At 36.1% G+C, this 23,560-nt stretch overlaps 1 pseudogene; it reads right to left on the minus strand.

Moving 5' to 3' along the window:
- The window catches only part of LOC131508552 (centromere protein V-like), a 47,952-nt pseudogene that overhangs the window by 20,333 nt on the left and 4,059 nt on the right, over positions 1-23,560 (minus strand).

Raw genomic sequence — 23,560 nt, forward strand, 5'->3', positions numbered from 1 at the left:
GAGAAGTATGTTTTTCTACTTTATAATGTAACAAATTGTAGCACAAGGGTAGTTCTAAACAGGCCACCTAAAATGTGAAGCTGCTGCAAAACACATAATGTTTTCATTGGGTTCAAAACATAACTCCAATGATTTGGGTAAAAATACACACCATCAGTCCAACAATAGTTTATCAACTCCAAACTACTGGTGCCACAATTACAAATGAAAGCTAGGGTCCAGTACCTTGAGAAAGAGGAAAGACAAAGGGAAGCTTGCAGTTGCCATCAATGTCTAACCAGAGTCCAAGGGAAGGGAAAGTCCTAGGTTATACTGTTTGTCAAATATGTGGTTTGATTCTCCCATAGTTTGGAGGATGTGCACACTCAATTCTGATTCAACAAGATAAAGTTAATGGTATAACCAGGGGTTGGCAAACTTTTTTTTAAAATATTTATTTACTTTTGAAAAAGAGAGAGGCAGAGTGGGAGAGGGGGAGGAGTAGTGTGAAGATGATGCAGAATCTGAAGCAGGCTTCAGGCTCTCAGCTGTCAGCACAGAGCCCAATACAGGGTTCGAACTCACAGACCATGAGATCATGACCTGAGCTGAAGTTGGACGCTCAACCGACTGACCCACCCAGGCACCTTGGCAAACTTTTTCTAGAAACAGCCAGCTATAAATATTTTAGGCCATACAGTCTCTATAAAAGCAGACATAGGAAATACATAAATAAATGGGTGTGGCCATACTCCATTGAAACTTTGATTACAAAAAGAGTTGGTGGGCTTGATTTTGCCTGTGGGCTGTAGTTTGCTGATCCTGGTGTTAACCAAGCAGCCCTTTGTTGCCCCCTCACAAAGAATCCAACTGCACCTCAATTAATACTTTCTGCAAAATGTGACTTCATCAGTAGGTAAAATATTAGACTATCCAGCAGCTACCCTCCAAAAATTTTATTTTCTCTTAAGAATACCAGTTTTCTAATATTTGTATTTCCAGAAAAAAATCAGATCAGCAAAATATTGTCTAATTGATATTTTAATTTATTCATCTCACAAAACACTTAGTATCTCACTCTGAAACTTCTACCCCCTAAAAATGATATTGAAAGCACAAGATCTGAAAACCTATCATGAAAGTCCATCGATTTAAAAAACACTGAGTAGAAGTGAAGAAAAATACATTTGTTCAAATATAATCACATAACTAAACCAAAAAGTAGTCTCCTGGAGATAACCTTATGTTAAAAGATTTTCATGTTTTCTTGAGAGCCTTTCATGCTGAAATCTTCAAAAGCCCACTGGCTACACACAGTGTCAGAATGCAACAGTGATTTAACAACCCCAGGCAAAATTATATAACAAAGCTAGGCTATGACAGAGTGTATTTCTTATCCAGTGGTAAGTAATCTGCAATTGCACACATTAGAATTTGGTCAGGCCGCAGAAGCTAATTGCAATACCAGGCAGAGTGTACTCAAGGCTTAATTTACATCAAATAGAGAGGAGGCTTCCAGAACCAGGCATTGAATCTCATGTTGGAATGCTATAGCTTTTCCTAAAGCAAAACAACACACTACCAACATCATTGTTCAGCAGCACCATGGGTATCTCTGTGGGACTTTTCTAACAAATTACTGACAAGAGTTGGCCCTATTTAATCCATAATCATGAATGCCATCAGTGCCTATGGTTAGAGGACTATAAAGCCAAAGAATAGCACACACTCGGGTCTTGTTCAGACTAAATTAGTACAGAACAAGGGCCAGCTACCAAAGTAACTACAACTGCATCTTTAGACAGTCCTCTCAAAATAGTTATTTTTTTATCCTGAGGATTTAATGAAAAAATAAGCAATTCCTTTGAACATAGGAATTTCTTTTTTTTTTTCTGATAAGCAAATGTTTAATTTACCCATCAAACAATGATTTTTTTTTTATCAACACCCACATTTTCTATCAAAGATTACACACTTTTCCTTGGCATCTTCTTTAGATGTTCTTTAAACTGGATCATTGATCATAATAGATAATGATATCCAACAGCGTATGGCTACATAGTGTACTTTGGACAGATTCCAGCAGATGCGTAAAGAACATAAAAACTACTAACAAAACACCAAAACACTGACAAGCAAATAGCGACATGTGTGTTCAGGTGGGAGCATATGGGGCAAGATTCTTTCTGACTTACATTTTCTTAAAGGCCCTCCTGCGAGATGGATTATGTAGACACGAAGGAAGCCCAAGTCCAACACTTGGTAAGCTGGGAGATAGATAAAGCATGGCAGATGAAATAGGAAAAAAAAAAAAAACTATTTAAAACATGCATGTGCTGCTGAAATTAATGGGAACTGGAATAAATTTGCATAAACAAAGAATAGGAGAAGTGATCTGATTATGAAAAGCTACAATAGTCCTACTTAGGGTCACATTAAGGCTGTGTTTAAGTCATGCATGCAACATTAGAGGTCAAAAGAAAGGCATCTTACTGAAGGCATACACTGATTTCATCCTGATAACAACCATATGAAGTAGATATATTATAACCAATTTCTTGATAAAGAAGTAAAAGAAATATGAGTGACTCATACAAGCTCATTTAGCTGATAAAAGGTAGAATAAAAAATAAAAGCAAAAAACAAAACAAAACAAAAACTCAGATCTTTTAGCTGTCTATCAATGCCACTTCTGCTCTCCCAGAGCATTCAGATAATGAAGGACAGAGAAGCACTCCAGTACTGAAGGGTATAGTAATTTTAAAGTCAGTCTGAAATGTTTTACTGCAGTAATCAGTATTTCCTCAGGCCTTGCCAGTTATTGGCAATCTGTAGGATGCTTTTAATGGTAATAACTCAGATTTCACTGGTCTTGCCTCCTACCATTTTTAGACATACTCTCAGCCCTTTGCAAACCCCTCCACATGCATCCAGGAGTTTCGAGGGTGTCTCGCAAGATATCACAAGCTGTTCTCTCACTGTCTTCAAGCTCTGTCTTTTCAGTGATGCCCACTCTCTTGAAACCACCTGAAGGCAGTGTCTCTCAGGAGGCAGTGTCTCTCAGGACCATATAGCTGTTTCCCATGACAATGTGGATGTCTGACCAAATTGGCCTTACCAGCCCCTCAGCTTGAGTAAACTTCAGACAGGCTTCTTCTTGACTCTAGCCCCCCACCCTCTCTTTCCCTTTTCTTAGAGCATTCACTTTAGAAGACTTGTAATTATAAATTCTTTCCTGCCCCTTTGAGATGTAAATCTTCTCCCAGCCTCTTGCCAGTTTTACAACCCAGGAAAGTCTTTCTATAGGACTTGGGAGCCATCTCTTTGAAATATAATCATCCCAAAAGATAGGGCACCTGTTTCCCTGTCTGTGGGAATGTAGGAACCTGACCTTGATAAGTGCCAATTAACAAAAACAGATGGACTCACCACTATTATAGACTAACCTCCCCACTAACATCCTCTAGCTACTTTCCACAAGTTCACCCCAGTGTTTAAAAACTCTCCCGTCTTTTGTCTCAGTGCAGTTGAGTTTCAGTCTTGCTCCCCTATTACGATGGTCTTGAATCACTCACTTTGCCTGTTTAACTCCATCAGTGCAATTTTTCCAGAGCAAAAGTGCCACTGCCAAAAACTCTCAGACCAGTAAACCCCCAGGGACTCAAAGGGATACAGTGATAACATCCCTCTCCCTGACTCACACTTTGTAACTCATGGTGAAGCCAAAGGCACTATCAGGTTTCCCATTTTCATGGAGTCCTTTATGCAAAGAGTTCCTCTACCTCTGGTTGCAGCTCCATAGACTCATGTAGGAACAGACTGACAGGCAAATGCCATTCTTGCTCTCTATGTCTCAATTCCTAAATCAACTGCACAAGCAAAGCAAACCACTTTTTTCATAAACGCCCCCCCTTCACACCGCCTCACTTTTTGAAATACAAATGACCTTCTCATAGACTCACCTACCAGATGGCAATCATGCCCATTCATGTTTGAATTCCACTTTAGTCAAAACTGAGATCTTTATTTCACACAGATGAGTAAAACAATGTGTTGGGAGTGCTTAAAAACACAACAAATGAGAGGCGGGGGGAATGAAATATTTTCACTTTTTTCCTTACCCTCTTTGCATTGTTTGAAAGACCCAGTTCAAATGATCATTCACATAGCACATTTAAGCACTCATATGCCTTACACCACACACTGATTTCTCAATTAAACTTTAAATGCCAGACCAGTTAAGTTTAGAGCCATTCTACAAGGAAGGAAGGAAGGAAGGAAGGAAGGAAGGAAGGAAGGAAGGAAGGAAGGAAGGAAGGAAAGAAGGAAGAAAGGAAGGAAGGAAAACAGGAAGGAAGGAAGGAAGGAAGGAAGGAAGGAAGGAAGGAAGGAAGGGAGAGGAATGGGGAAGAAAGAAAAGGAAACAGGAAAAAAAAAAGTCTAGCGGGGTGGAAATCAAAGGAAGTTGATTTTAGTTCAGTATTAGAAAGGGCTAAAACAATTATAGCAATCCAACACTCAAATCAACTGTTGTAAGAAAATAATTTTGTCCATGTTGGGAGCTAGGTAGAGGCTGTAGATAGTGCACTCAGCATGCTGTGGAGGAAATTCATGCATAAGGTAGGACTCTCAACTTATTCAAGGACACTTCTAACTCTGAGATGATGCTATGTGATGGGATTACTATTTATAAAATATTAATCTTTTGGATTCTTTAATGAGATTTTAATTTTTTATATATTATCACCTCATTAATAAAATGGAAAATATCCCCCAAATATAAAGCATTTCCTTCTGAAATGAACACCTAATAACAGAAAGTTATTTTAATCAACATATCAACTTCACGTAATGGAAGTAAAAGCATTGAATGGTGCATTTAACTGGATATTATATAGGTGCTGTTATCTTTGTTCCTTAGCATCATGTGTGAATTGATTTAGTTATTCCTCATGACAATCTCCATGCAATTAGGCATTGCTTACTCACAGCAGAATGATCTAAGAACTACAGAGAGAGGCAAATAGTTCTTTCTCTTTTTCTACAGGTATTTCATAAGAATACTTTCCAGAACTCTATGCCAGACATAAAACTACCACAGAAGACAGAATCCATACTTTTAATGGCCAATATTAAGAAATGGGGGGGGGGGGCTCCAGAAAGGAATCTGATATTTGTCTTTCAGTTGATCTCCCTCACTCTCAGGTTGGGGAGTGAGCAGCTGGGCTCCACCAATGCTGGAAATCAAGCCAATTGGCCTGACATCTTGGGCACTGGCTCAGATGAATTTCTGGAGGTCACCCAATCTTACTGTTGTGGAAAACCATAGAATATTAACATCAAGAAGAAACTATAGACTCTAGGACATCCTAGTCTTAGCTCTAGGATGTTCCAAGCTTGTGGGTAAGTCACCTAACCTTTTCAAACCTTAAGATCTCATACATATCTGCAAAAGGGAATATCCATATTCTGATTATCATAAGGTATTGTTGTAAAACAAAAGATAAAAATGCCACATATATGTATGTATTATTTAAGTGGTTATTATTTGGGGGAAAAAAATGAAGAGCCACTCCCATGCTCATTTGGAAGGACCTAGACTGTATGATTTCTATACGCCTGGTGCTGGAGTCACAGAGAGAAAAGGTAACAGGCTGCAGCAGCATTTTCAGGCAGACTCTAGCAAAGCAGAATAGAATTGGAGATTCTACTTTCTTATCCTTCACCAATAATGTCAACTACTAACCAAGACTCTAAATATAGAATCCAAAGAATTCAGCTTGTGCTGAACACAAAACGTTTCCTCCCTATTCACAGCTTCCTATGTATTTAAAGCTTATGAATATAAGGTTACTATGAAAGTTATCCCCCGAATGGTGCCCTTTTTTGTTAGTAGAAAAATTTTTAATGATTTGTAAAAAGCATTTATTACAAAGCTCTTCAGCACTAGAGGGATAGAGTCCTAAGAGTAATAGTGGGTTCTCCCCTTGACTACATTGTTTCATTCTGCTCTAACTGCTATTATTTACTTCTCTGATTTTGTTACCGAAGAGAGTAAAAGCCCATTACACAAAACCATTTAAAGAATTTATCGGTATTGTGTGAAATGCTCTGCTCATCAAAACAAATGGAGAGCAGACTTGTCTGTGATGGTTGGAATTCAGCACCCTTGGAATTGTGTCAAGAAGAATATCAACAGGCAAACTCCCCATCCACTAAAAGCCCTTATGTACTCCTGGCTCAGACGAGGTTCTCAGATTTTAAAACTTGCAGTAACTAATCAGAATCACAGTATTCAGTCTCCAGTTAAAAATAAAGCATCTAACCACCGTTTCCTGAAAATATAATGCTACTTTTTTCTGAAGGTTGGAGAAAATAATTTAATACCACAAATGAAAATATTAACCATACTCTTTTCAAAATACATCTCCAAAAGGGAACAAGTCTGTTTCTTTTTCCCTTCCCTAATCACTGTCTTCCTTTTACTTTTACCAAAATATTTTAGGTAGGCTTCTCTTTATCAAATTTTACTTTGAAGAAACTGAGTTTAAATTCTGTTGGCATTCTGGACTGCTCTAGTCAGAGCACAGAAAAATACAGCCAAAGCATTACCTTTAAAGTCAATGCATTGGCTTAGACACTAACCAGCATTCTTACAAAGATGCTTTATGAATCATGGATCAAGTGAATAGCATAATAAAAGCACACACTTCTGGAAGTATCCATCTGATGCATTTTAGGGAGACCAAAAGCATCTCATTTCTGAAACTATGGAAGTAAAATTTTAAAAAGGCTTATATTTATCCAAATCTACACTTTCTTTGGTCCCTTCTTCTTTTAGGGTGCATTACTTATTTACAATTCTCTCTATGAGAGAGAGAACTCTCATTCTCCCTATGAGAGTCTGTGAAAGACATCATCCTGTTTGCCCAACACTCTTTTAAAAAATGATAAGCACATGAACATCCATTACTGAAAGTCCCCATAATAGAAGTAAAACAACTTTGGCAGCAAAGGTAATGGGAAGTGCACATACAGACACAAAGGCTAAAAACAATGATGAAGGTCATTCCCTAAGTGCATTTATAGTTAGAACAGTTGGTGCAGGTCTCTTGAATTTATTGTAGTATTAAGCTCAGGTACAGTTTTATTTGAAATTTCCTCTTGGGTTTTTCCTATTTCTTTTCCAAATTTGTTCATGACTGATATTTTCTTAAAATTGAAATTGGAGCTACAAGGAATTTAACAAAACACGTTAGGGGTTCCTGGGTGGCTCATTCGTTTAAGCATCTGACTCTTGCTTCAGCTCAGGTCGTAATCTCCTGGGCATCAGATCAAGCCCCATGTTGGGCTCAGCACTAAGCATGGAGCCTGCTTGGGATCCTCTCTCTCCCTCTCTCTGTGCCCCTCTCCCCAACCTGCATGCTTTCTCTCTCTCTCAAAATAAGTAAATACACTTAAGAAAAAAGAAGAACACAGGTTAAATCACAGAAGAGATATTGTGTATAAATTATTAGCAGAGCAGTGAACAGGAGGAGATTTTGTTCCTACCCAGTCCAGTTTGCGAGTAAGAGCTAGCATTTTTCCCTTTTATCCTGGCTTGCATCTTTAAGCGTCATGAAACCCACCCTTTATTTCTGAGGCTCTGAATTTGTAACCATTAAAAAGGTTGGTTTCAAAGGAGGGAATTCAAGTACATCTTATTAAAGCTTTGGGCAAGTGTCAATGGAAAACCCTCCCTATTCCTCCACCCCAAAAATTAATGGTTTTTTTGTTTGTTTGTTTGTTTGTTTTGGTTCTTTTTTTTTTTTTTTTTTTTTTTTTTTTTGCACAAACTGCATGAAGCACAAGGCATTGGCACAATGACATTCATTCAGCTTGTCTCCACATGGTATCCCCAAGGAGGGCCTTTGTCTCAGGTCTCACCAAATCCCCTAATGTATTTCCCATCCAACTCTTCATTTTTCCACCCCTAACCCAATGTAATTCTTTCCCCGGGGACATTCTATTTTAAAAATGTATATTTTCCAGACTCCTTTGCAACTAAGTATAGCAGAACCAACTTTGGCCTTTAATACTTTAATTTTTTTTCTTAATGTTTATTTATTTTTGAGAGAGACAGGCAGACAGAGTGTGAGCAGGGGGGCAGAGAGGGAGGGAGACACAGAATCCAAAGCAGGCTCCAGCCTCTGAGTTGTCAGCACAGAGTGCAACACAGGGCTTGAACTCATGAACCAAGAGATCATGACCTGCACCAAAGTCAGATGCTTAACCAACTGAGACACCCAGGCGCCCCTGGCCTATAATACTTCAGTATACTTCTGGGAGTGTTTTCCTTTTCCTCTCCCCTCATTGCTTCCCTCCTCTTCTTTCTGCCTACCTAGGTAGGACACAGATGTGGGGCTGAAAGAGCACTACTGTGACCATGAAATCACCATGTAAATGAGAATCAGAGATAACTGGATAACAGAGCAAAAAACCAGAGCCTTGATATCATGGAACTGCCTTGCCAGGCTTTTCTGGATTTCTTTTACTGTTACAGTCTTTTTTTATTAATTTATTTTATTTTATTTTTTAGAGAAAGAGAGTGAGCATGTGCATGAGTGGGGAGAAGGAGAGAGAAGGAGAGAGAGAATTGGTGCTGAAAGTGTGGAGCCTGACTTGGGGGTCAGTCTCACTACCCTGAAATCATGACCTGAGCTGAAATCAAGGGTTGGACACTTAATCGACTGAGCCACCCAGGCGCCCCTATTATTATAGTCCTAATGCCTGTGTGTCTGCCTCTTTCAAAGTCTTTCCTTTTGATTCTCAAGAGACTGTTTTGCTTCCAATTCAATTCAGCTTTTTATAAAACAAAATCTTCAGCTTTTGAAAATATTGATTTTGATGTGGATTTCAAGAGCCTATTTTGGAAGTCAAAAACTGAACAGCCATCGATTCTCTCTTTGCTTTCCAATTGTAACAATATTGACTCTCTTCAAGACAATGTGGAAATCTTTGACTACTGAAGGAATGATCATACTTAGAACTATGAACAGGAAAATACAAATTGATTTAAGATATTATATGAAGTAATATTTTAACAAAGAAAATAGGCTTATGAATTTTTTCTGAGCCCTTTTAAATGCCCAAGATTTTCTTGTTATAATCAATAAGCTAGGTTTCCCTTTGATCCTGTAATTCAGATTTGTAGGTTTGTCCTTGAGAGCAATAGGAAGCTGAAGCTTAGTCCTTACTCTCAATACACACATATTCCTCTAGTGCATGAAAACTATCCTGTAGTGGGTGTCAAACCAATCGAATACCAAACCCAGAAGACTTCTGGAAAATAAGAATAGGTTATCCCCCGTAAACCCTAGAAAGACCATGGAAAGTTTGTGGTCCAGAGTTCTGAAAAAAAGAAAAACATATAGAACATAATGAAACAGGGGCACCTGGGTGGCTCAGGTGGTTAAGTGTCCGACCTCGGCTCAGGTCATGATCTCACAGTTTGTGGGTTCGAGCCCCGCGTCGGGCTCTGTGCTGACAGCTCAGAGCCTGGAGCCTGCTTCGGATTCTGTGTCTCCCTCTCTCTGACCCTCCCCTGTTCATGCTCTGTCTCTCTCTGTCTCAAAAATAAATAAACGTTAAAAAAAAAAATTAAAAAAAAAAAAAGAACATAATGAAACATACAGAACTTTATTTCTCTGGAGAATCCAAGAGAGCTCATTAAGTCTTATCAAACCAGAGCCATAGAGAGTGATTAATTCTAGTGCGACTACAGTGATAGCCCTCTAGAGACAAAAGAATAAAAAGGAAGTAGATGTCAAGAGTGTGTATCAGCATTTCAGAGATGACATACCTAGATCATCAAGCTTTCTAGCATGTCAGACCAGAGCCACTGATTTGCAAATCATAAGAAGCGTGAAGAATCAGTAGGGGCCATGTTAGGCTAAAAACTAAGGAACCCTTCCTAATACATGGCTTTCAGGATTAACAAAATCTCAATATCTGTCTCTTCAAAATGAGAAGGAAACATACCAACTCTTAATGCCTTTATTTCTCTTGGGGAGCAATTTTCCATGACATACTTGGTGGAGAGTGAGATAATAACCTAACAGATCATCTAATATCATAGGAGTTTCAGATACTTTGAGTAAGAGTTCAAACTTCTAGCACCAATCTTAAAGCCCGCTGATCCTTAGGAAGAAGTAAGCATAAAAATTTATGGGAAATAGGGAGGCCTGGGTGGCTCATTTGGTTGAGTGACAAACTCTAGATTTCAGCTTGGGTCATGATCCCAGGATAGTGGGATCAACCCCTGCTAGGGCTCTGCATTGAGGGTGGAGCCTGCTTAAGATTCTCTTCCTCTCTCTCTCTCTGCCCTTCACCCACTCAAAAGTGCATGCACGTGTACTTTCTCTCCCTCTCCCTCTCTCTACAATAAAAAAATTAAGGGGCACCTAGGTGGCTCAGCCAGTTAAGTCCCCACTCTTGACTTCAGCTCAGGTCATGATATCACGGTTGGTGAGGACGAGCCCTGTGTTGGGCTCTGTGCTGGCGGTGTGGAGTCTATTTGGGATTCTCTGTCTCTTTTCCTCTCTCTCTGCCCCTCTGCATCTTGTGCTCTCTCTCTCAAAATAAATTTAAAAACATTAAAAAAAAGAATGCTTTAAAAAATTAATCAAAAAATGAAATTTAATTTTTTTTAAATTTAAAAATAAACAAGATCATGTATTTGCTAAGTAATATTTTAAAACACAGTTTAACTCATATGTCTAATTATGTTTTTAGAACAATGGAACATTTATAAACACTGGGTGTCACAATATCTTTATTACTACAATGAGTTTTAGGACCTTTTCTTTCTATTAAACATCATTTAAACATGCTAGCAAACTTTAATATAGGATTATTCATTATTCAGTCTCAAGGATTTGGCAAAATAATAAAGAAATATACTATATTAAATTTTTACCTGGATAATTGGCCTATAATACATTTTTATTAACTTATTTAATAAATGTTTTTATGAAGGTATAACATATACAGTACACAAATGTTAAATTCAATCACTGCCAAGATCAAGATCTAGAATATAACTGACAAGATTAAAATGAGAAATAGATAAATTCATAATCACGATTAATTTTGTCCATTTTTATAGGTATTTTAAAGCTATGTCATTAAATACATACAGGTTTAAGATTATTTGGACTTCTTTTTTAATTGACCTTTTTTCATTATTAATTATCTTTTTATATCTTTCAATATTTCTTATAGAAAAGTCTTCTGTGCCTTACATTATTATAGCTACCTTAAATTTCTTTGTCCATATGATCTATCTTCTTACATCCCTTTGTTTTGTTTTAATACTAAAAATATTTTGTAAAAAATCATACAAAAGTTGGGAAGAGAAAGGAGGATGTCAACCAGCCAACATCAAAGTTTGGGCAGCACAAAGTGCTGCCTAGAGAGACTGGTAGTTAGAGCAGTCTGCAGAGATCAAGACCACCAGCCAACAGAACCAGCAACCTGGGTCAGCCATATTCATGAGCACCATGGACAGCAAAGCTATTTTTCCCAATCATTCCTCCTTTTCAGGAAGGAAGAAGCAGGAGCTTACCCTTTAGACATGTTCTTGATGGTCTTATGCTCTATTATGGCTTTCTCCCAATAGATGTCATTGGATTTCTCAACGATCACATCCCTGGCAGTGCCCTCAATCCAGGCAGTGTGGGGGCAATTCTGGAGCCTCTGGGATTTGAACAGGGAGTGTAAAAGCTCTGAATACCACTTCTCTTACAGAAGGCATGTCGTGCTTTGTGCCTGTTGAATGTGCATTTGGTTAGGGCCCTTCTTAAGCCTGAAGCAAGAAGCCAGAACAAAGAAGTGTTTATTCTTCTTCTTGCAAATGCCGCCATTGCAGTCAAAGATGTGCAAGTTGCTGAGGCCCAAACTTCAAAGCTCCACAGTAGCAGTCCCCTGTGTGCTTCACCAGGCTCTGGTATTGGAAGGTATCCAGCAGCAGCTTAGTTGTGCCCTGGAAGATCAGCCACTTCTGGGACATCTCCCAGTGCTCCTGCTGGCTGCCCAGGTCCAGCATGGCCACTGAAGCCATTGGAGTTGCTGGGGCTGGCTATGGCTGTGACAATGGAGGGGACAGCATCATGACCAGTGCCAGCTCTGGCTACATCTGCCCATGGCCTGGCCACCTCCTGGGCTTATAGCATCAACTATCGCTGGGCTCCTCTCCCCTTGCATGGCATGTGAGGTGCCTTGGGGTGAACTGTGGGGCCTCTGGAAGACCCAGGCTGCTTCTCTTATCCTTTTCTTTTCTTTTGACTCTTATCCTTTTCTTTTCAATCTATATCTATATTTAAAATGGATCTCTTTACAGAGCACATACTCAGATTTGGTTTTTAATCCATTTGCTTTCTAGTGCTTAATCCATTTATATGTAATAACTTATGTAGTTGCATTTAACAACATAGCAACAGTCATTTCTCTTTGCTCCATATGGTCTTTGTTCCCTTTTTCATTTCTTCCTGCCTCCTTTAGAATTAATCAATTTTTTAAATTTCCTTTCATTTCTTCTTTTAGCTAGTTTGTTTACATTTTTATTACTTTTCAGAAGTTTCCCTAGAAATTACAATATTCATCTTTGCCTCCACACAATCATCCTAACATTAGTACTTTCATCACTTTCAAACAATAAAATCACCTGGCAACAACTTAACTCCATTTACATGCATCTTGACATTTATGCCTTTATAGGCATATACTTTATATTTCCATTTTTATAAACCACAAAGATATTGTTTCTCTTGTTTTAAACACCAGTATCTTTTCATATTTACCCCTACATTTACACTTTCCATTGCCCTTTATTTCTTCCTGCCATTTTATGCATCCATCTGGAATCACTAACTTTTACTGTGAAGAATTTCCTTTAGCATATCATAGAGTCTGCTTCACCTTGTGACAAATATTCTCAGATTTTATCTGAGAACTTCTTTATTTTACCTTAACTTCTTTTTACAATTTATTTTGAATGATTTTATATTTACATAAAAACTGCAGAGGTAGTACTGTTTATAGCCTTCACCCAGATCCCCCTTAATGTTACCATGTGACATAACCATGGCACACTTCAAAAGTAAAATACTAACACTACTATTAATTAAACTACATACTTTATTCATATTTCACCATATGCTCCACTAATGTTCTTCTGTCCTAGAATACAATCTGAGATAACGTATAACACCTAGCATCTTTATTTTCAAGAATATTTTTACTGTGTATGAAATTCTGTATTGGTCATTATTTTCCTTTTGGCTCTTTAAAGATGTCATTCGACTATTTTATTACACAGTTTCTACAAAAAAAGTTAGCCATTACCCTTATTGCTGTTACTTTAAAGATAAGGTGTGTTTATTTTGCCTCTGGCTGATTTTAAGCTTTTTATTATATATTGGCTTTCACCTATTTAATATCATGTGCCTAGATATAGACTTCTTTGTACATGATTAGAGTCCACTGAAGTCTCTTGTACCTTTGTACAAAGTTGATACTTTCTTTTAATTTTGGAAAATTCCCAGATGTTATCTCTACAAATATTGCTTATTCCCAATTTTCCGATTCTCTCTCAATTTTCCTTCTGAAATTCCAATATATGTATGCTAGAATTTCTTTGTGCCTTGTGTCCCCTGTACTTTGATTTATTATCTTCATTATTTTTGCTCTCTTTGGTTTAAATAGTTTCTATTAATGTGTCTTCAAGTTCCTAACACTATCTTCCACTATATTCAGTTTGGTGTTAAGCCACCAAACTATTCTGATTTTCAGATATTATATTTTTACTCCTAAATGTCAATTTTATTCTTTTTATAATTTCTAATCTTATATGAAAATCCTCAGTCTTGAGGAAAGCAGAGTGGGGCAGGAGGTGGACTATAAGGAGTTGAGGGAATGTGGAGGGGTAATGAAAATGTTTTAAAACTTGACTGTAGTGATAGTTGTATAATGCTATAAAATTACTAAAAACTAATTTAATTGTACACTCACAATTATACCTCAATAAAGATGTCAAAAATGAAAAATATTTCATTTTTTCATTCATTTTTGTCCATCTTTTCCTCTATTTCTTAATGCATTTAAAATAATTATTTTAAAGTCTTTGTTAGCAATATTTGATATGTTAATAGCTGGGAGAATCTGCTTTTATTGTGTATTTTTGCTCTTGCTTATTGGTCATACTATCCTACTTTGTTATAGTCTCATAATTTTTATTGTATGCTTGACATTGTGTGTGTGTGTGTGTGTGTGTGTGTGTGTGTGTGTGTCGGGGTGGGGGGAGGGGTGGGTAACTTGCAGCACTTGCTGATGATATTACTTCCCCCAAAGGATAGTTATTCTTTTCCCCTCTTTGGCAGATAAGTTGAAAAGTTGGCTACCTAAATCCAAAAAGGGATTTAACTTAGTCAGGCTTAGGTTTCAGTGTTAGTAAAATGCAGTATACCATTACTTCAAAAGTGTTTTTTGGGCCTGGATGTTCTGTACTATTTCTGTAGACTCTGGCAGGTCTTTGTTTAGCCCTGAAAAACTATAGGAGATTCTATTCTATCCTTTCTAGATTTTGAGCTTAACTTTATAGTTTCCTGTTTCACACTATTTCAAATACATATCAAATATAGTGATGTGTTAAATATTTTGATGTGGAGACTGGCCATGCCAAGCCCCCTTGTTCCAGCTGGGCTGTGTCTGTACACATGAGGAAACTGAAAGAAATTTTACCTGTGTTTTAGAAGTCTTGACCTTGTCCTTAATCTATGTTTCATGGGAAAAAGGAAGTATACTTTTGAGTCCAATCTGAATTCAATCAATCATACTATCTTATACAATTGCCAAAAGAATCAAACTTAAAAAAAAATAAAAAGAAGAACCAAAATGAAAAAGCAGTGGAATGGTAGTTACCAGGGGCTGGAAATGGAAAAATAGGAGTGATGTTGTTTAAGAGTATATACTAGTATCCAATACACATTAAAGTGATTATAGGTAACAATACTGTAGTATAAACATTAAGCTTGCTAAAAGACTAAATCTTAACTGTTCCTACCACTAGAAGAAATGATAATTATATGGCACAACAGAGATGTTTAACTAATACTACAATGGCAATCTTACTGCAATATAAATGTATCAAATCAATACATCATATACCTTAAACTTAGCATAATGTTATATGTCAATTATATCTCAATTTTTAAAAAATCCTCAGTTTTCCCCTCAGCATAATTACCCTCTGTTTAGACTAAGGCCCATATACCTGTACCAAGTAAGCAAATGCCCCCAAAGAAGAAAATGACTGGCAATTGTGAACTCATCTAGGAAAAGTCTCTTCCCTCTCTGGAATTTCAGTTCATCTATTCTCCTTACTGATATACAGTCTAATATTTTGTAAACATAATTTTGCAATTTATCTTCTTTTTAAAATTTGTTATAGTGGAATTGTTGTCTTCCCATACTCCATTATATCATACGTGTAACCATAATCTCAACCTTATTACACTTAAACGAACAAACATGTTTAATTATTTGAGATCCACGTTAAGAAATAGAATTGCATATGGTCTCAAAAACAAGTCTTTGCCTATAATGTTGAACAGTATCTGGAAATAGTAATGATACTCTAGATAATATAAAATAATTGTGTTTGCCCCCACCTAACCAGGTCTAAAGTGGCAAAGATGTGACCACTTTCCAAAACATGCCAATTAGAAAGCAGTAGATTCTTTTATCATGGCACTAATTGTGTATACCTGGGAGAGATAGATAGATAGATATGGATAGATATAGATAGATAGATAGAGAGAGAGAGAGAGAGAGAGAGATGGATAGATAGATAGATAGATAGACAGACCAATTTTCCCTGGACAGTCCTAGTTTATGTTTACAATGATTAAGTAACTATAAGCAGTTTCCCTTTTACTCAAAAACATATCACAGGTTAATGATAAATTATGTGGTCCCACTTTAGTTCATATATGGATATAAGGCATGAAAAAAGACAATATTCCAATTTTCACTGTACCTCCTACCTCCCATGTTTATATATGTCATTAGATCTTACTATCAACATACCACTATGTTGGGTTTTTGAACCATGGTCCTGTCACAGTACCATGTGTCAAAACCAGAGCAAAATAAATGACTTACATTCTTATATTCTAAGTATTCCTCAATAATTTATATCTGTAGCTTCAGAACTTTTTTCTGTTATGTTCATATATCTACAGCTTTAAGAAAAGCACTAACGAAAGGGTCACTAGTAACATAACCTTACACATAGGTAAAATGTAGTTCAATTCTATTAAAATATTTTTTATATTTGAGTATAAATTGTTTATAGTTTTAAGACACTTATATATGTACTTTTTTTCTTTTAGCATAATATAATGGATACTTCAAAAACACAGCCAGAAAACAACTTTAGAATTTTCATCATTTTTATAGTTAGCATATAAAACAGGTTGCATTCAATTCTCCATGGAGTGAAGTTTGGAAATGAGGCTGAATTATTCGCAGATGACAAATTTTAGACCCTAAAACATGCTTGGTACATTGAAGAAAATCCTGTTGGTTAAATCACTTGAGCCATCAAGTTTTTCTTAAAGCGTCTCGATATGCTTTTGACTGATACCATCTGTTATCTACTGAAAAAATTATTTTCCTTTGGAAGATATTCATCAAATTATCGGTGACATATTTGTTTGAGAATATACTAGACCATCTGGTTCTATAAAAACGTGTTTCTAAAAAATACTGCCATCCTATCTCAGCTACACCATCCGTATTTTTCAGAAGCTCTTTTTGTTACACTCCCAAAACAGAAACACATGATATTTTTGGCTCCTGGCTAAAGAAAGCAAGAAAAACATTTACAAAGAGATTTTTCTAAGCACGATGATATTTTACAGCTATTCACTAAAAGAATAAGTAGGTGACCAGCAGAATGGAGTGTGGAGAAGAATGGGAGAAGGCATGGTGGGCTCAATATTTCATATCCTGAATAGAAAGCCACTAAAACAAAGACTTGACAAAACCCTCCCTGCATATATGAGCTTTGTAGAACACCCAGTATATTATCCTATTTATAATCAAGAAAACTAAATTTTCTGTTTATAGATATACTCCCATTCCTATTAGCATTTTGCAGTCGCTACTTGGCAATGTAAAAAGTTATTTTCTTTTCCTAAGGGTGCTTTTTTTTGTTTATTAAAGTAATAGATGAAAAACCTAAGAATATAATCTCACTTCTGATTTTCTATTTGATTTCAGTAAACTTGTTAAAGGCCAAATTTTCTCTAACTACAAAATGGTCCAATTTCTCATCAGAGTTTATCTAAATCCGACCAAAATTTCTTTTTTAACACAGTGAACTAAAGCAATTGCTCTCATACATTCATACTGTACCTCTTACTGGTCTTCACAAGTGACGGTGAACCACTGTGAAAGATAGAAGTTCAATATTCCTATTAAGGATATTCATATATATGACCTCATTTAAATGGTATAGTATTCATTTATTCATTTAAATCTATGTACTAAGCCTTTTCTATGTGGACAGCACTACTGAGCACTGAAGATCTAATAATAAACAAGAATAGTCATAGCTCCTGCCCATTGGGAGTTTAAAGTCCAGTAAGTGAAAGAGGCATTGTTTGCATAATGGATGGCACAAATGTAAAATTGCCTGTGTAAGGAGAGTTTTGGAGGCATGAAGTACATTATGGGTGCAAAGAGGGATCTAGGAATTAGAAAGGTCATGACAGGTGTCTGTGAGGAAGTAATACATGATATGACCTAAGAAATGTGAATAGAAGTTAATTCAGTCAAGAGGGAAGTAAAGAGCATTGCAGAAGAAAAAACAGTCCCACACTTGACTTGGACAGCACCTTCAGTGCAATATAATCCAGTTTATATCTGGAATATGTATATTCCCGTTGACTGTCATTTGACCTTTAACCAGATACTTGCTTCCCTTTCTGTCTGTTACATCCATGATTATTGAACCATCCTTTTTTTTTTTTTTTCTATAAATATCACTACTGAAGTAAATCTCTGAGCTGCTTGCTAGAGATCTTTTCAGTTGTTGCAAAATTGTAATAAAATGTTGACATGAGCTTGTAACTATCATCAAAAGTATTTATAACAGTCTTGGAGAACCCATTAAGATCAGCTTTTCTTAAAAGGACCCACCAGAGTTAAAGGGATTAAGGAACAGTACAAGCATGCTGGTGAGATCCTTTCTATTGTCCCAACCTTCTAGATTCTGAGCTTCAATTGGAAGGTGCTGCTGAGCTGTGAAAAACTGGGCTCATTTTCAGAATGCTCATATGTCAAAGTCCAATGGGTACTATATCCATTTTCTATTGCCACAATAACAAATTACTACAAATTAGCATCTTAAAACAACACCAATCTATTATCTTATGATTCTTTAGGTCAGAAGTCCAGGTACTGGGTGGCTTGGTTCCTCTGTTTAAGAGTCTCATAGGCTGAAATCAAGGTGTCAGCTAGCTGTGTTCCATTCCAGAGGCTCTGAGGCTGAATCTTATGAATTCATTCAGGTTGCTAAACAAAGTCAGTTTGTGTGGTTATAGGACTGAAATAACCTTTTTCAGGTTATTAGTTAACCCCAATTAATTAAAAAAAATTCTTCCTCCTTCCCTTGTCATGTGTGCCCCCCCCATCTTCAGACTAGCAACAATGCATCAGGTCCTTCTCATACTTCAAATTGTTCTGACTTTTCTTTCAGCCCCATCTCTTCCATCTGCAGCCAGAGGAAGTCTCTACTTTTACAGGCTCATAGATTCTATCACCCAGATAATCCAGGATGATGTCTCTCTTAATGTCTTAATTATATCTGCAAAGTCTTTTTTGCCATAACATATTCATAGATTTCAGAGATTAGAGCACTGGCATATTTGGAGGCCTATTACTCAGCCATTTTATTTATTTATTTTATTTTATTTTTTAACGTTTATTTATTTTTGAGACAGAGCATGAACGGGGGAGGGGCAGAGAGAGAGGGAGACACAGAATCGGAAGCATGCTCCAGGCTCTGAGCCATCAGCCCAGAGCCGGATGCGGGGCTCGAACTCACGGACCGTGAGATCGTGACCTGAGCTGAAGTCGGACGCTTAACTGACTGAGCCACCCAGGCGCCCCTACTCAGTCATTTTAAAAGATGATTACTTTTGAGACATCTTGCCATCTGAGGTAAGAGCTTATAAAGGTAATTTGGGACTGTAGTGTGGGTCCTATCAGTGACTTCCTCCAGAGCAAAAGCACATGATTTGGCATGTAGGGAATATCAGGTTCCCTCAGACAGGGTAACTAGATAGATGTTTACCAAAATCTTAAGGTTTTGGTTCAGGAATTCTAGAGATATGTGAGGAATTCATGATCATATATTGTCTTTTTCCTGCCAAGATTGAGATTGTTCTTGGACACATCTGTGTCTGTCTTTTGGCTAGAATATTATATTTCACTCAGGAGTCTCTATATGTTTGCCTACATATCTAGTAAGTTACTTGTAAGCCCTTGTGTTTATGGTCAGCGAAATTTTCTGAAAACCTTTTAGATATATAACTCCCCATTTGCTGAGAGCAGCTATTCTCAAACTTTTGGTCTTAGGATTCCTTTATACTTTTAAAAAGAATTGAGGATTCCAAACAGCTTTTTTTATAGGAGTTTTATCCACTGATTTTTTAATATATTGTAAATAAAAACTAAGAAAAATTGTAAATATTTATTTATTATTTTACAAACTAATAAAACAATTTCATATTAGCCTAAATAGCATATTTTATGAAAAAGAACTAACATTTTCCAGAATGTATATACATATACAAATATATATGCATATATATATATGCATATATATGAAATGTTTATTTCTTTTTGAGAGAGAGAGAGAGAGACCATGAATCAGGGAAGGCCAGAGAGAAAGGGAGAGAATCCCAAGCTGGCTCTGGTCTGTCAGTGCAGCACTGGCTGTGGGGCTTGAACTCATAAACTATGAGATCATGACCTGAGCCAAAATCAAGAGGTGGTTGGTTCCTCAACCAACTGAGCCACGGGGCACCCTAGAACAAAAATATACTGAAGGAGAAGACTAGCATTGTTTTATTTTCTTGGAAAACTCTTTATTGTTGGATTTAATAGAAGATAAGCCATATTCTCATACCTGCTTCTATGTTCAGCCTATTGTAATATGTTATTTTGGTTTAAGTAACGAAGAAAATCCAGACTTATATGGATAAATAGTTGGAAAGGAGAGAATTCTTTAATAACTTTTCAGACAATTGTGAATATTCTTTGACACTAAAACTCTGTAACTGGCAGTTTTTAAAATGTTAGTTGGTATGTGGAACGTGATACCATATGAATGAACTTCTTATATGTCATTACATTAAAATCTATTGTTCTACTTTGCTTAAGTGGATCTTTTTGACACATAATGATTTTATAATATCATGCATTTGTCATTTGGACAATGTGTATTCACTGAATTATGCAGACCTTCCAAATGCTGACAAATTTTATTATAAAATAAAACAAAAGAATCATTTTAATTGATATCATCACCAAACTTTAAAAAGATTATTAAGTTATGAAGCTCTTAGTAACAGATACAAGTTTTCTAAAATACAAAAATTTTACTTGAAATTTCATCATTGGCAACAAATACTATCAGATATTTTTTTCTGTTTTCTTTTTTTTTTTAAGATTTTATTTTTAAGTAATCCCTACACCCAACATGGGGCTCAAACTCACAATCCCAAGATTAAGAGTCGCTCTACTGAATGATCCAGCCAGGCATTCCTCAGATGTTTTTCTTGAAGTGATACTTAATTCATTTTCAGAGAAATGTCTGCCAATTGCCCAAGTCTGAATAACCTGTGTTTTTCTTTTAAGTAAAAATAATACTCCATGAAAAATGTCATTAGTTGCAGGGTTCATCATTTGTGTTACCATGGGGTTATCTAACTCAAAACAAATAGATCTCCAGTCAAGTCCCCCCCAAGGGGACTCAAGAGGACTTTTTATCTATGTATGCATATAGAGAAAAGGTCTAAGATAATTAAGAACATGTAATTATTAGAGATCATTTGAATTTACAATGGTATATTAACTATTGCTATGTAACAAGCAATCCCAATATTTGAAAGATTTTTTTAAAGTTTATTATTCTTTACAATACTGTGGTTTGGCCAAATGTTTCTGCTGGTTTTGCCTGAGTTCACTCATGCAGCCAATACAGTTGGAGGGTCATGTGTGCTAGAACATACATGATGGCCTCACTTGCATGTCAGACGTTGGTCCTTGTTCTCACTGGGAGCTTTGGTTTTCCTTTGGGTAGCCTTTCATCCTCCAATAGGCTAGACTAACTTTATTGCATGGTGATCTCAGAGCAAAATTTCAAGAAGGTAAAAGTAGAAATTGCCACATATTATTAGTCAAAGCAAGTCACAAAGCTTGATGGAAGGGCCTGCAAAGACTCTATGGCCATTTTTAATCTATCAATATGACCACTGAAGGTCGCTTTTAATATGACTATAACAAAGCTGAGAAGCTTCAAATCAAATAGTGACAAAATTTCTTGAAGTCAGGGTCTGCCCTAGAACATGGAGGCAATGTATTCTCAAAAAGACAACACAAGTCTCAAGTGTGAAGTCCTCTTAAATACTGTTTGATTGCTTTGTAGAGCAGTGCTCAGAGAATGATGGGGAAATGGCAAAAGGGCACAAAGGTTCACACTGGCAAGAGGAAGAACAATTTCAGTATAAAAATAAATAATAACAATAATAATAATGGATTATATCCCATTAAATGAGTCCATGAGTCCATTAATTTATACTAATAAATAGAGGGAAAGAAGACTGTTCTTTCTTACAGTAGTTGGCCAAGTAATAAATGAAGAAGGAATACTGGAATTAGACAAATCACCATCTAACAACCACTTAATAATTCCTCTAGGCAAATATCATCAATAGATACTAAAACTAGTGGATGTAAGTTTGATGAGAAAAGGGGTATTGAAAAGGTCTTAAAGTAAATCCCCATGAAGGCATTTTAGCTACAGCAAAGAGAAACCTGGCAAACATGACCTTAACCAAGTGATCCAAGTTAAGTTCACCAGTAATAGGAAAAACAAATGTCATGTGCCTCATGATAGTATGTACTGAGAAGAACAAAACATCACTTCTGTGATATTCTAGTCAAAACTATAGAGTTAGAATTTAATCAAGATGAAAAACCTCAGATAATACTAAGGTGAAGAAGATTTTACCAAAATAAATGAACCTCACTACTCAAAAATATCAAGGGAATAAAAGAAAAAGAATGATTTAGAAACTGTTGCAGACTCAGGGAAACTAAAAAGACATGAAAGTTAAATGCAACATATGTTCCTTGATTGGATCCAGTAATCTCATGTGTGCCCTAAAGGATATTAGTGAGACAATGAAATCTGAATGAGATTTTTTGGATTAGACAATAGTATTGTGTTGGTGTTAACTTCCTGATTTTGATAATTGTGCAATGGTGATATAAGAAAATGTATCCCTTAATAAGGAATATACACTGAAGTGTTGATGGTGCTTTAAAGTATTATAGATCTGCAACTTATTCTTAAATGTTTCAAAAATTTTAATACTTATATGCATATTTACATAGAAAATAACAAAGCAAGTGTGATTAAAATGTTAACATTTGCAGCATCTATAGGAAGGGTAATTCATATGGAAGTTTTTGTAGAATCTTTATAACTTAAAAGATTAAATAAATTAAAAGATTAAAAGATTACTCTTTTAATTAAATAATTATTTAAATAATTAAAAGATTAAATAATTAAACAAATTAAAAGATTAAATAAATAAACAAAATCAATTTTAAAACTACTCTTCCAAATAAAGAACCTAAATTATCTCTGTATGAACCAAAATATAAAAATGTATACAAAACTCTGGAAAGCCAATATCAAATTACTAAGTCTGCTACTATTAGTTATTTTTAGAACATTCTGATATCTCATATCCTAAAATAAGATAGGAACATTTTGACTGATACTTTTTAAGGCTAAGTTCTAAAATTCAAAGCTTAGTGAAGAGCAAAAGTTCAATTGCTAAAAAGCCACTGTGGATGAGATTGAAAGTGCATCAGAACATTGCCAACAACAAAAACAAAAAGAACCTTGCCAATATAACATCTTAGAAGGCAATAAGAAATCTACAAAAAATAAGTGTTAGTTTGAGAAATGTAACAATTAAGAAAATCCATGCAAGTACAGAGATTTCAGAGATGCCTGAATTAGTCCAAATCCATTTCAAAATCCCCAGTAAATGTCAAGCCCTTTTGATTCACCTCTATATTGGCAAAGAAATAGATGATTGAAAAAACGAAACCTAAGTAGAAATAATAACCTACATATTGATTGTGTTGCAATAAAGTTTTCCATGGTTGGTTCTAAAAATAATTATGTTCCAGCGCCTAGATGGCTCAGTCAGCTAAGGGTCAGACACTTAATTTA

This window comes from Neofelis nebulosa, chromosome 4 (assembly GCF_028018385.1).
Source record: "Neofelis nebulosa isolate mNeoNeb1 chromosome 4, mNeoNeb1.pri, whole genome shotgun sequence".
Taxonomy (NCBI): domain Eukaryota; kingdom Metazoa; phylum Chordata; class Mammalia; order Carnivora; family Felidae; genus Neofelis; species Neofelis nebulosa.